The sequence below is a fragment of the Elephantulus edwardii genome, unplaced genomic scaffold (genome assembly GCF_000299155.1).
Source record: "Elephantulus edwardii isolate Elephantulus edwardi_28Jun2011 unplaced genomic scaffold, EleEdw1.0 scaffold00035, whole genome shotgun sequence".
NCBI lineage: Eukaryota > Metazoa > Chordata > Mammalia > Macroscelidea > Macroscelididae > Elephantulus > Elephantulus edwardii.
In genome coordinates, this window is record NW_006399785.1 from 16993548 (window position 1) to 17003435 (window position 9888).

Genomic DNA, 9888 nt, shown 5'->3' on the forward strand with positions numbered 1-9888 from the left:
CCCACCAACAGTGAATAAGGGTTCCAGTTTCTCCACAACCTCGCCAGCATTTGTTGCTTGCTGTTCTGTTAAATTTTGCTACTTTGACTGGGGTGAGATAATAGCTCATAGTTGTTTTAGTTTACTTCTCTCTTAGAGCTAGGGACTTTGAACATTTCTTCATGTGCTTGTTAGTCATCTGAATGTCGTCTTCGGTGAAGTGCCTGTTCATATCCTGTGCTCATTTTTCTATTGGATTATTTACCTTTATCTTGTTGTGGTGCTTAAGTATTTCATAAGTTCTGGATATAAGTCTTTTTTCTGATATGTTATTACCAAATACTTTTTCCCAGTCGGTGGCTTCCTTTTTGCCCTGTTGGAGAAGTTCTTGGATGTGCGTAGGGATTTGAGTCTTAGAAGATCCCATTCATCTATGTTGTCTTCTCCTGGTTGTAGGTTTTCTAGGATACTGGGAAGACAGTTTATGTTGTGGATTAGGACTTCTAATGTTGTTTCTAGCTTTTCTGTAATGAAGTTTATAGTCCTTGGTTTTAGTCCTAGGTCTATGATCCACCTTGAGTTGGTTTTTGCTTATGGAGTGAGGTGTGGGTCTTGCTTGAGTCTTTTGCAGATACTTTTCCAATTTTGCCAACACCATTTGTTTAAAATTCTCCACTTGACTGATTTCATCTCCTTGTCAAAAATCAGTTGACCAGAGACAGATGGGCTGATCTCCGGATTCTCAATTCTATGCCATTGATCTATGTGTCTGTCATTGTACCAGTTCCATGCTGTCTTTACCACTACGGCCGTGTAGTATGATTTGAAATCAGGGAGTGAGACACCTCCTACCATTCTTCTATTCTTAAGGAATGCTTTGCTTATTCGGGGCTTCTTTCCATTCCACACGAAACTGGAAATTGCCTTTTTCATCTCGTTGAAGAATGGGATTGGTATTTGTATTGGGATTGCATTAAATGTGTAAATTGCCTTTGGTAGTATTGCCATTTTCACAACATTGAGTCTTCCTATCCATGAGCAAGGGATATTCTTCCAATTTTCAAGATCTTTTTGTTTTTTGTAGTAATGTTTTGTAATTTTCTTTGAAAAGATCCTTTGTGCTTCTGGTTAAATTTATTCCCACGTATTTAATCTTGTGATTAGCTATTGTGAAAGGTATTGCATTTCTTAGTTCCAGCTCTGTATTCTCTTTGTCACTGTAGAGAAATCCAACTGATTTTTGTATGTTGATCTTGTATCCTGCCACTTTGCTAAATTGGTCCACTGTGTCCAATAGTTTTCTTGCTGAGTCTTTAGGGTTTTCTAAGAATACTATCATGTCATCCGCATAGAGGGATAATTTTACCTCCTTGTTGCCTTTTGTTGGTTTCTTTTATTGATTGTTTATTTTTTTTTATCTATTCTGCTACTCTTATTCTCTTACTTGGTGCATTTTTTCCATTTACATTGAGTGAGATTATTGACAGACAAGAACTCATATTATTCTTTCTTATTCTCTGATTGTGCCTTGCATACAGTAGGTGTTCAATTGCCTTACATACAATTGGTATTCAATCAGTAGTGAAAAGTGAAAATGTTGATTAGATTTATAAATGTCATGTGATTAAACAACTTTTTGGTTTGGATCTCTTGATGGTTACCTCTTATGCAATAATTTATCATGTCTCTTTTTTATGATTGAGCATATTTTACTATGTTGTCTGTTACTGGATACTAATGAATCAGAACTGAGTCACAGCTGAGCCTCCAGAGGGTTTTCAGGGTTAATAAATCACACCGGAGGGGACTGCACATTTTTGACCCACAGGGTAGCTGGTAGATCCAAACCCTGTGCCTTTGGATTGGCCACACACCTCCTTACCACTAGGCCAGCAGAGCTCCTATTTGAAATTATTTTCACATAATCAGTAATTCCTTCTTAAGACAAGTTCAAACAACTTCTTTTCCTGTGTATCTTGGAATTGAAAATCACTTGTGGGTGAGTTAAGAACTTATCACAGCTTTCTTTTAAATGGAATGATATTTCTAGCAGATGTTTGGATTTTTTACAATTCTTACCATGGTCATATCAAACCTGGCCATTGGATGTATATGAGAAATCCATCCCCCCACCCCTTTTTTTCCCTCTGACTGAGGACTTATACTTTTACAATCACACATTTTACTTCTCTTTCATTTGTTTTGTTTTTTCCCCCAACAAAATTGTATCCTCAACAATTAAATGTATATCCTTGGGCAGTGATATATGCTATCACTAGACATTTGCAGTATATAAAAGTATTCATTTATTGATGGGGAAGTTAAAATATATTATTTTCTTGTCCTTTTAGTTTATGGAAAGATGTCCAGACAAGGCAGTGGTAAATATGTTTTCCTGCTAACTGAAAAGTTTAGAGTTTGAACCCAGCAGTTGCTCTGCTGGAGAAACTGTGGCAATATGATGGGACAGTTCTCCTCTGCCCTACAGGTCACAATGAGATTTACATGAGTGCAGTGTTTTCCTGTTTGTTTTTGACATTTATGAAACGGAAGCAGTTTTTGTTACTTTGAGGGAGGATGAATTCTTCCTAAAGGTCTTCTAGTCAAGAGCAGGGTAGTATCCATACTGGTATTTTGAAAATAAATCATTTATTTCTAGTTATTTTAGCAATCATGCCATTCAGCTCAGGAAGTTTATGCTAAATCTAATCTCACTGGAGTTTCAGTAAGCTTTTTACTTTTCCTGATGGATGATAAAGAGTCAAGGTTTCTTTGAGCTAAATTGTGCCCCTTTGCACACTGAGTTTAATTTAACACAGGTCATGATTCCCTGTTATCAGATTGGACTACTCAGAAGAGAAAATAGAGTAATTAATATTTACAAATATTGACTTCAGCCTAGGACCTTGGAAGGTGAAATAATATTCTCTTGATTTCATAGTGATAAATTGGGAGGAGATATTTCAGTTGGACAGGGCACAATCACTTATTTATATTTGAAAGCTGAATTTTGAGGAGGTGTATGAATATTATTAGTAAAGGTATCATTAGCATTTGTGCAATGCAGCATAATTTTGGGTAATGACACCACCTTCATAAAAGTAAGAAAATTTAAATAAAGATCTAGGCTTTGCACTCTCAATCTTGTCAGATTGTAATAATCAACTCAGCTGTAATTTACTTCATACCGTTATTTCCTATACACATAAAAATGCTAAGATGTTACTTATTATGGAAGAAATATAAACCAAGAACATCATGGCCACCTTATAAGACAGAGTAGAGCTGCCTCAGAGTTTCTAAGGCTATAAATCTTTCCAAAAGTGGAACTGCCAAGTGAACACACAGGTACATCTGAGAGAAGATGCAGCCAGCGTGCTCTTTTGAATAAAGGATGAGGTGTCTTTGCCAAACATGCTTTGGTCATATTGTTAGGAGGGGCTATAACTTGAAGAGGGAAATGATGCTTGGAAAGGTAGAGAGTCAGCAAAGAAGAGGAAGATCCTCCACCAGGTGCATTAACACAGTCACTGGTGCAATGACTCTAATGTGTCAGGATGTGCGAGGATGGCACAGGACAGGACAAGGTTCAGATATGTTATTCATATGGTTGCTATGGGTCATATACAACATGACAGCGCCCAACAACAACAGCAACCAAAAGAAGAAACAGATATGTCTTGGAGAAAATGAAACTAGAATGCTCCTGGGGATATCAGAGATGATAAAGTTTCATTTCACATACTTTGGGCACATTGCTAGGAGACACTATTCATTGGAGAAGGAAATCATACTTGGAAAGGACAGCCAAACAAAAAAAAAAAAAGGAAGATCTTAAGCCTGATAGATTGACACAGTGACAGCAGAAATGGGCACACATACTTCAGAGATTGTGAGGATGGCACAGCATAGGACAGGCTTCAGGTCTGTTGTTCATAGGGTCACTGTGAGTCATGTTCAACTTGATGACACCTAACAATAATCACATATGTAGGATTAGAAATGTATATTTTTGGCAAATGTTCTAGGTGAGTCTTTGAATCAGGACCTTATATTTAAGAAACATTGAATAGAAACTAAAAAGAGGTTTTGAGCAAGTTATATCTAAATAATAATTCAGTCACTTATTAGAAAAGTGACTATGAGTGTATCAACACCCATATGCCCACACCAAGAATCATTTTGGTTGTCTGAATAGAACAACAATAATACAAGATGATAGAAAATTCTAGTACACACTAGGTACACAGCAAGAATTTGTTTCTGTCTCATTGTTCCTTGACCAGAATTCAATATTTTATTTCCTATTTTCTTTCCTTTGCAGCTGGTCAGATACTCTGGCAGCATGAACCTTGGAAGGATCTGATGCTTTTTCCTCAGAGGTATGGAGAACTGAGGCCTGTATCAGCATGCACAAATGTAGTACAATTCCTCTTAGCTGGTTAGAATTCCAACAAATGAGTATATCTTTTGCTTATCTTGGTCTTACCTACCATGCTTGAAGGTTTTGTTTTAAAGTAAGAACTCTGTCTTCATCTTTCTATTCATAGAGTTTGGAAGGCCTGTTATTTCAGCTCTGCTATGTGAGAAAGATGGGCAATCTCCTTGAAGGCAGGAGAAAAAGAAAAAAAAGAGAGAGAGAGATGGTTAATTAAGCATACTTCTGCCTTAAAGCGTTATTTAACCTGTTCTCACTCTCATTGTCATCAAGTCAGAACCCACTTGTAGATGACCCTCCAGTGAATTTTCAGAGTGTGTAAATCACAGGGGAGAGGATTGCCCATCTTTCTCACATGGAAAAGCTGATGGATTCAAAACGCCTGCTTTTCTAATGGCATTACAACTCCTTACACTAGGTCCCCAGAGGTCCCAATCTGGTAGGAAAGACATGTATGCAAAGATAAATATATGTTCCAAAATCCAGTATTGTCAAATCAACTCTGAATCTTAAGGACCCTCTCAGATAGAGCAGAAATGCCCTGTAATATTTCCAAGACTGTAAATCTTTACATAAACAGAAGACCACATTTTCTCTTGTGGCAGACACTAGTGGATTTGAATATTCTCTTTGATAATCTTTTATTTTAGCAACTGTGGACTTAACTACAGAATCAAATGCCTCCTAAACATACGATAGGGCAAGTTATAATAGTAGACTGAGTACTTTAAAAGTTCTATGGGTTTATAGCATCCTTGTAACTTTTCAATAAAAATTCTTCTGCTTAGATATGTTGCAAGTCTAATTAATTACATTCTTATTGAATGTCTGTAATGCCATTGTGTCCAAGTTACAATCCACATTATTGGTCTTCTACAAAAATTACATTATACTTCTTACTCGTTTTGCCAACATATTTTACATGAGCTTCCCTTATTAATTCACTATCCTCTGCCAGCACTTATTAAATAGTTGTTCATTAATAGATGGCAATAGTCTCTATCTTTCAAAGGGAAAATACGAGGATTAACATTTATTGAACGTCAACTAGGTGCCAAGTTCATTACACCAGTTTTCCATGCTTAGAACTACAGTAAGTTGTCATCTAAGAACTTGGACAAGTAAAATAAGATTATCCTCTGAAGGTTAAACTACAAAGTCAACACATGGAGAAAATTAGCCAGTCCTGAAAGAACCAGCCTAAAATAACAGAGTAGAAATAACTTAAGAGATTATTCCAACCTGGATATAGTTTTAGACCTGAAAAAATCTGGGCTACACCACCGTGGTAATGTTGACTCATGAACAAGGGTATTAATGAACGCGGAGAGAGGTGCAAACACCAACTCCAGCTGATCAGTAGCAAATTCATGGTAAAGAAGCAGACACAGATGTGGTCAGTGTGTCCTGGCACTGTCTGGACAGGAATCCATCTTCGTCAAAATATTTTGGGTCTACTTTTCTTAATTTACTGGAGCCATCTCTAAAGGATGAGTATTTCAGAAACTATCTTAGAGTAGAACTTTCTTCAAGACCTTTACATTCTGTAGCCTTTCCAGTACACATTTGTGATTAAGACAAGGGGAGTAAAAACAGAGAAAGCATAAACTCATCATAAAGACTTCAGATACAGACAAATTACAGAAATATTGCGTATTAGGGTTCAGATTAGCACAACAAAGGGAACCTTGGTTTCTCTCCATGTCACAGCCATGTCTCTGCCATTTTTACCTTTCTCTGTTCTCCACTCTTTCAGGACTACTTATTTACACACATGTGCACTTTTTATTGTGTTTTGAAGAGATCTCAACTTTTTTTCCTGTCCATAGTTTAAAATCAAGAAAATTGTGCATTGGGGCTGTATTCTTTATTCATATCTGATTATATTTGGTCTTCTGCAGCAAGTATTTCAAGTCCTCTTCACTTTCAACAAGCAAGGTTGTGTTATCGCTATAGCATAGGAGGCTGATGAGTCTTCCTCCAGTCCTGATGTCATGCTCTTCTTCAGAAAGTCCAGCCTCATGAATAATTAGATTGCTCTGAATATGGATTGAATAGGTGGCATTTGAGAAGAGTGTTAATTATTCCAAAGATTGACGAAAGAGTAAACAAGCGTATCCTGGAGAAAGTGCAACCGTAGAGTTTCTCAGAGGCAAGGAAGGGGAAACTTCATCTCACATATTTTAGGCATGTTGTTAGAAGGGTCCAGTCCTTGGAAAAGGACATCATGATTGGGAAGGTGGAGGGTCAGTGGAAGAGAGGAAGGCACTCAACAAGATGGATTGACACAATGACTGTAACAATCGGCTCAAGTATGTGAGATACAGTGAGGAAGGCATAGGATAGGGCGGGGTTCAGATACACTGTTCCTAGGGTTGCTCTAAGTCATAGATGACTTGATGGCACCTAACAACATCAACAACTCAGTTGAAGCTGAGGGCTCAAGTCATCATCTTCTCTCAAAAAGAGTTTGGCAGAAGGTTTTACATTCAGATTCCCAGTGACAGTGACTGCTGTCTCCCTCCACCTTCTGTGCATTTTTATTTGCTCTCAGAAATTGTTTACCCAGCAGCTTAGATCTTATTGAACATTAACTGACCTGCGTGACATTCATTCACAGTATAGGCTCTCCTCCGTCTGTTAAAGTTCCTTATGTTTATATACTCAGTCATTTTCAAGGCTGTTTTCCATGGCAAGTATCATCTATGATGCACTTTAATAATAATTTCTCCCCCAGGTTTTAGGCATTATGACTATTCTTACTTTACAGCCCAAAGAACTGAAATTTAGAGGAGATTAAGGTCCTTGCCCAAAGTTACGCAGTACATAACACAACTGTAATTCATCTTCAATTCTAACTCCAGACATGCATTAAAACGTATATTTTACCTACAGCCCGTTTGTATGTCTAACTGGTAAAAATATTGCTTAAACAAAACAAAAAAAGTCAAAGTCTTTTTCACAAAATTCTTTCCACATCTCAGTTCAGATCCTAAAGTTGGATCTGAAAAATGAGTCTTTAGTTCAAAGAGTAATGATTGTCAAAAGGACTAACAGATCTGCCTTCTTTCCTCTCTTTCACTTCCAGCACACGTAATGCAAATACACTGAGCCCAGTTGTCCCATTTTCCCAAAGCAGTCACAAGGTCAGGTACATGTGGTTACTTGGAGTGAATGTGTCATAAACTAGAACATAATAGTTATGTGCACACGTATACAGCTCAGCCCCCAGAGATCAGCTGCAGCTGATCATATGGTTTTCAGAGAAGTTGAAGAAAACTGAGCTCAAGCTTGTAGTTTGGTTGTAAAGAAGGCCTGTGGAAACATTTATTTCTTATGCTTCAAATTATTGTATTCAATCATAGTCATGACTCTTCTTGTATCAAATGCCAGTTCTCTTGATAAATATCCCAACCACATTTGGTAGATTGAAATAATGACACACACTTAGCGATGTGGTCAGTATTTATTGAACTTTGAAAGAGTTAGCTCTCTTTAAATTTGGCACAGCGTCTGGAAACAGTAAATGTTTGAAGAATAAGAACTTCATTGGACATTTGGGGAAAGACTTAAGCCTTGTAGAGAAAGAAAGGAATGCAAATCTTTTATCCATTAGACAAGGCTAGAATAATGCCATATATTTTAAAAATTTATTCTTTAATAACATTTTGTAATGAGTTTTAATGACTCTACCCTTAATTTGCCATATCTTCAAAAACTATGATGCATACACGTGAGTTGTATCTTGACAAGTTTGAGTTCTCTTATAGGATAAGGAGATGTGAAGTGAACAAATAAAATAAGAAATGTGATAGAGTCAGAAATATTAATTTATAGGAGACAATCACTCTTAAAGAGTAGTTAAGAATTCAACAAAGCAGAGTAGTGTGCCAACGGGAGACTGATGGGACAGAATGAGAATACAAAATACAATTGCAAAATCAAGTAGTGATTAGGCCATATTGTTATTAGGTGCCTTTGAGTCAGCTATAACTCCTAGAGTCCCTATGCACAGCAGATTGAAACCTGACCAAACTCTTTTCACGATCTCCATTGTGATTAAGGCCATTGTTGTGGTCACTACTGGGCCAACTGGTAGCACCATGATAGATGGAGAAGAGATTGAGGTTGTTAACAATTACAGCCTGCTTGGCTCTACAATCAATGCTCTTAACACCAGCAGTCAGGAAATCAAAAACCAAATTGCATCGAGAAAATCTGCTGTCAGGAACCTCTTCAGAGTACCAAAAAGCAATGATGGCAGTCTGGAGACTAAAGTGTGCATAATCCAGGCCATGGCCTTCACAGTTATTGCTATGCAGCAGAGAGCTGAACAATGACTAAGAATGATAGAAGAAGAATTGATGCCTTCATATTGTAGTGCCGGAGAAGAGTACTGAACATACTATTTACTGCCAAGGAAACAAATAGATCTGTCTTGTAGATGGTGATACTAAGTTTCTCTTTGGAGCCTAGAATATTCAAGCTCCATCTCACATACATTGGCATGTGGCCAGGAGAGACCCATCCTTAGAGGAAAAACATGCTCAGAGGAGTGAAGGGACAGCGCAGGAGAGGAAGACTCCGCAAGAGATGGATTGATTGTTATAGTGACTAGGGCAATGGGATTGGTGTGTCAGAATTAGTGAGACTGGTTCAGGACAGGGCAGGCTTCAGAGCTGGTGTCTATGGGTCGTAGGTGACTCGGCGGCATATAACAACAACCACAACAACATGTCAATCTATCTTGTTGAGGGTCTTCCTTTTTTCATTAACCTCTACCTTTCCAAGTATGATGTTTTCTCCTAAGAACTGGCTTCTTTTAATAATATATCCAAAGTATGTGAGATGAACATTCATAATATTTACTTCTAAGATATACTCTCTCTGTACTTACACCAAGAGATTGGTTTCTTCTTTGTCTAAAAAAAAACCCCAAATAACAAAATTCAACCACAAACTCATTTTTTGGAGAGTTGGAACTAACTCAGAGTTGGAACTAACCTCCATTAGGTTTCTGAGACTTTAAATCAGATGTGAGGTGATTCCCCATCTTTCTATTGTGGGGCCAGTAGGTAAAACATTTAAACTTTCAGAGAGGCAAAACCTTTTGGATAGCAGTGTAACTCTGTATTCACTAGGCCACCAGAGCTTTTGATAGTTTTTAAGTATTATTTACCAAGTCTACAATTCAGTCTTTTTTTCCCCCTGTAGTAGAGCCATTGGCAGATTTGAACTGCCAGGGAAGAGGCTCCTTCAACTTAGCAGTTCAACTCTCTGTGGAATAAGCTGTTGTGAGGTACTGTCCCATCAAGTATGACTCATAGTGACCTTCTGAGCAACGTCTCTGAACCCTGCCCTACCTTATGCCATTCTGATGAACTATGTTGTTGTTGTTGTTATGTGCCGTCGAGTCGTTTGCGACTCATAGCGACCCTATGCACAACAGCCCTAAACCCTGCTCTATCCTG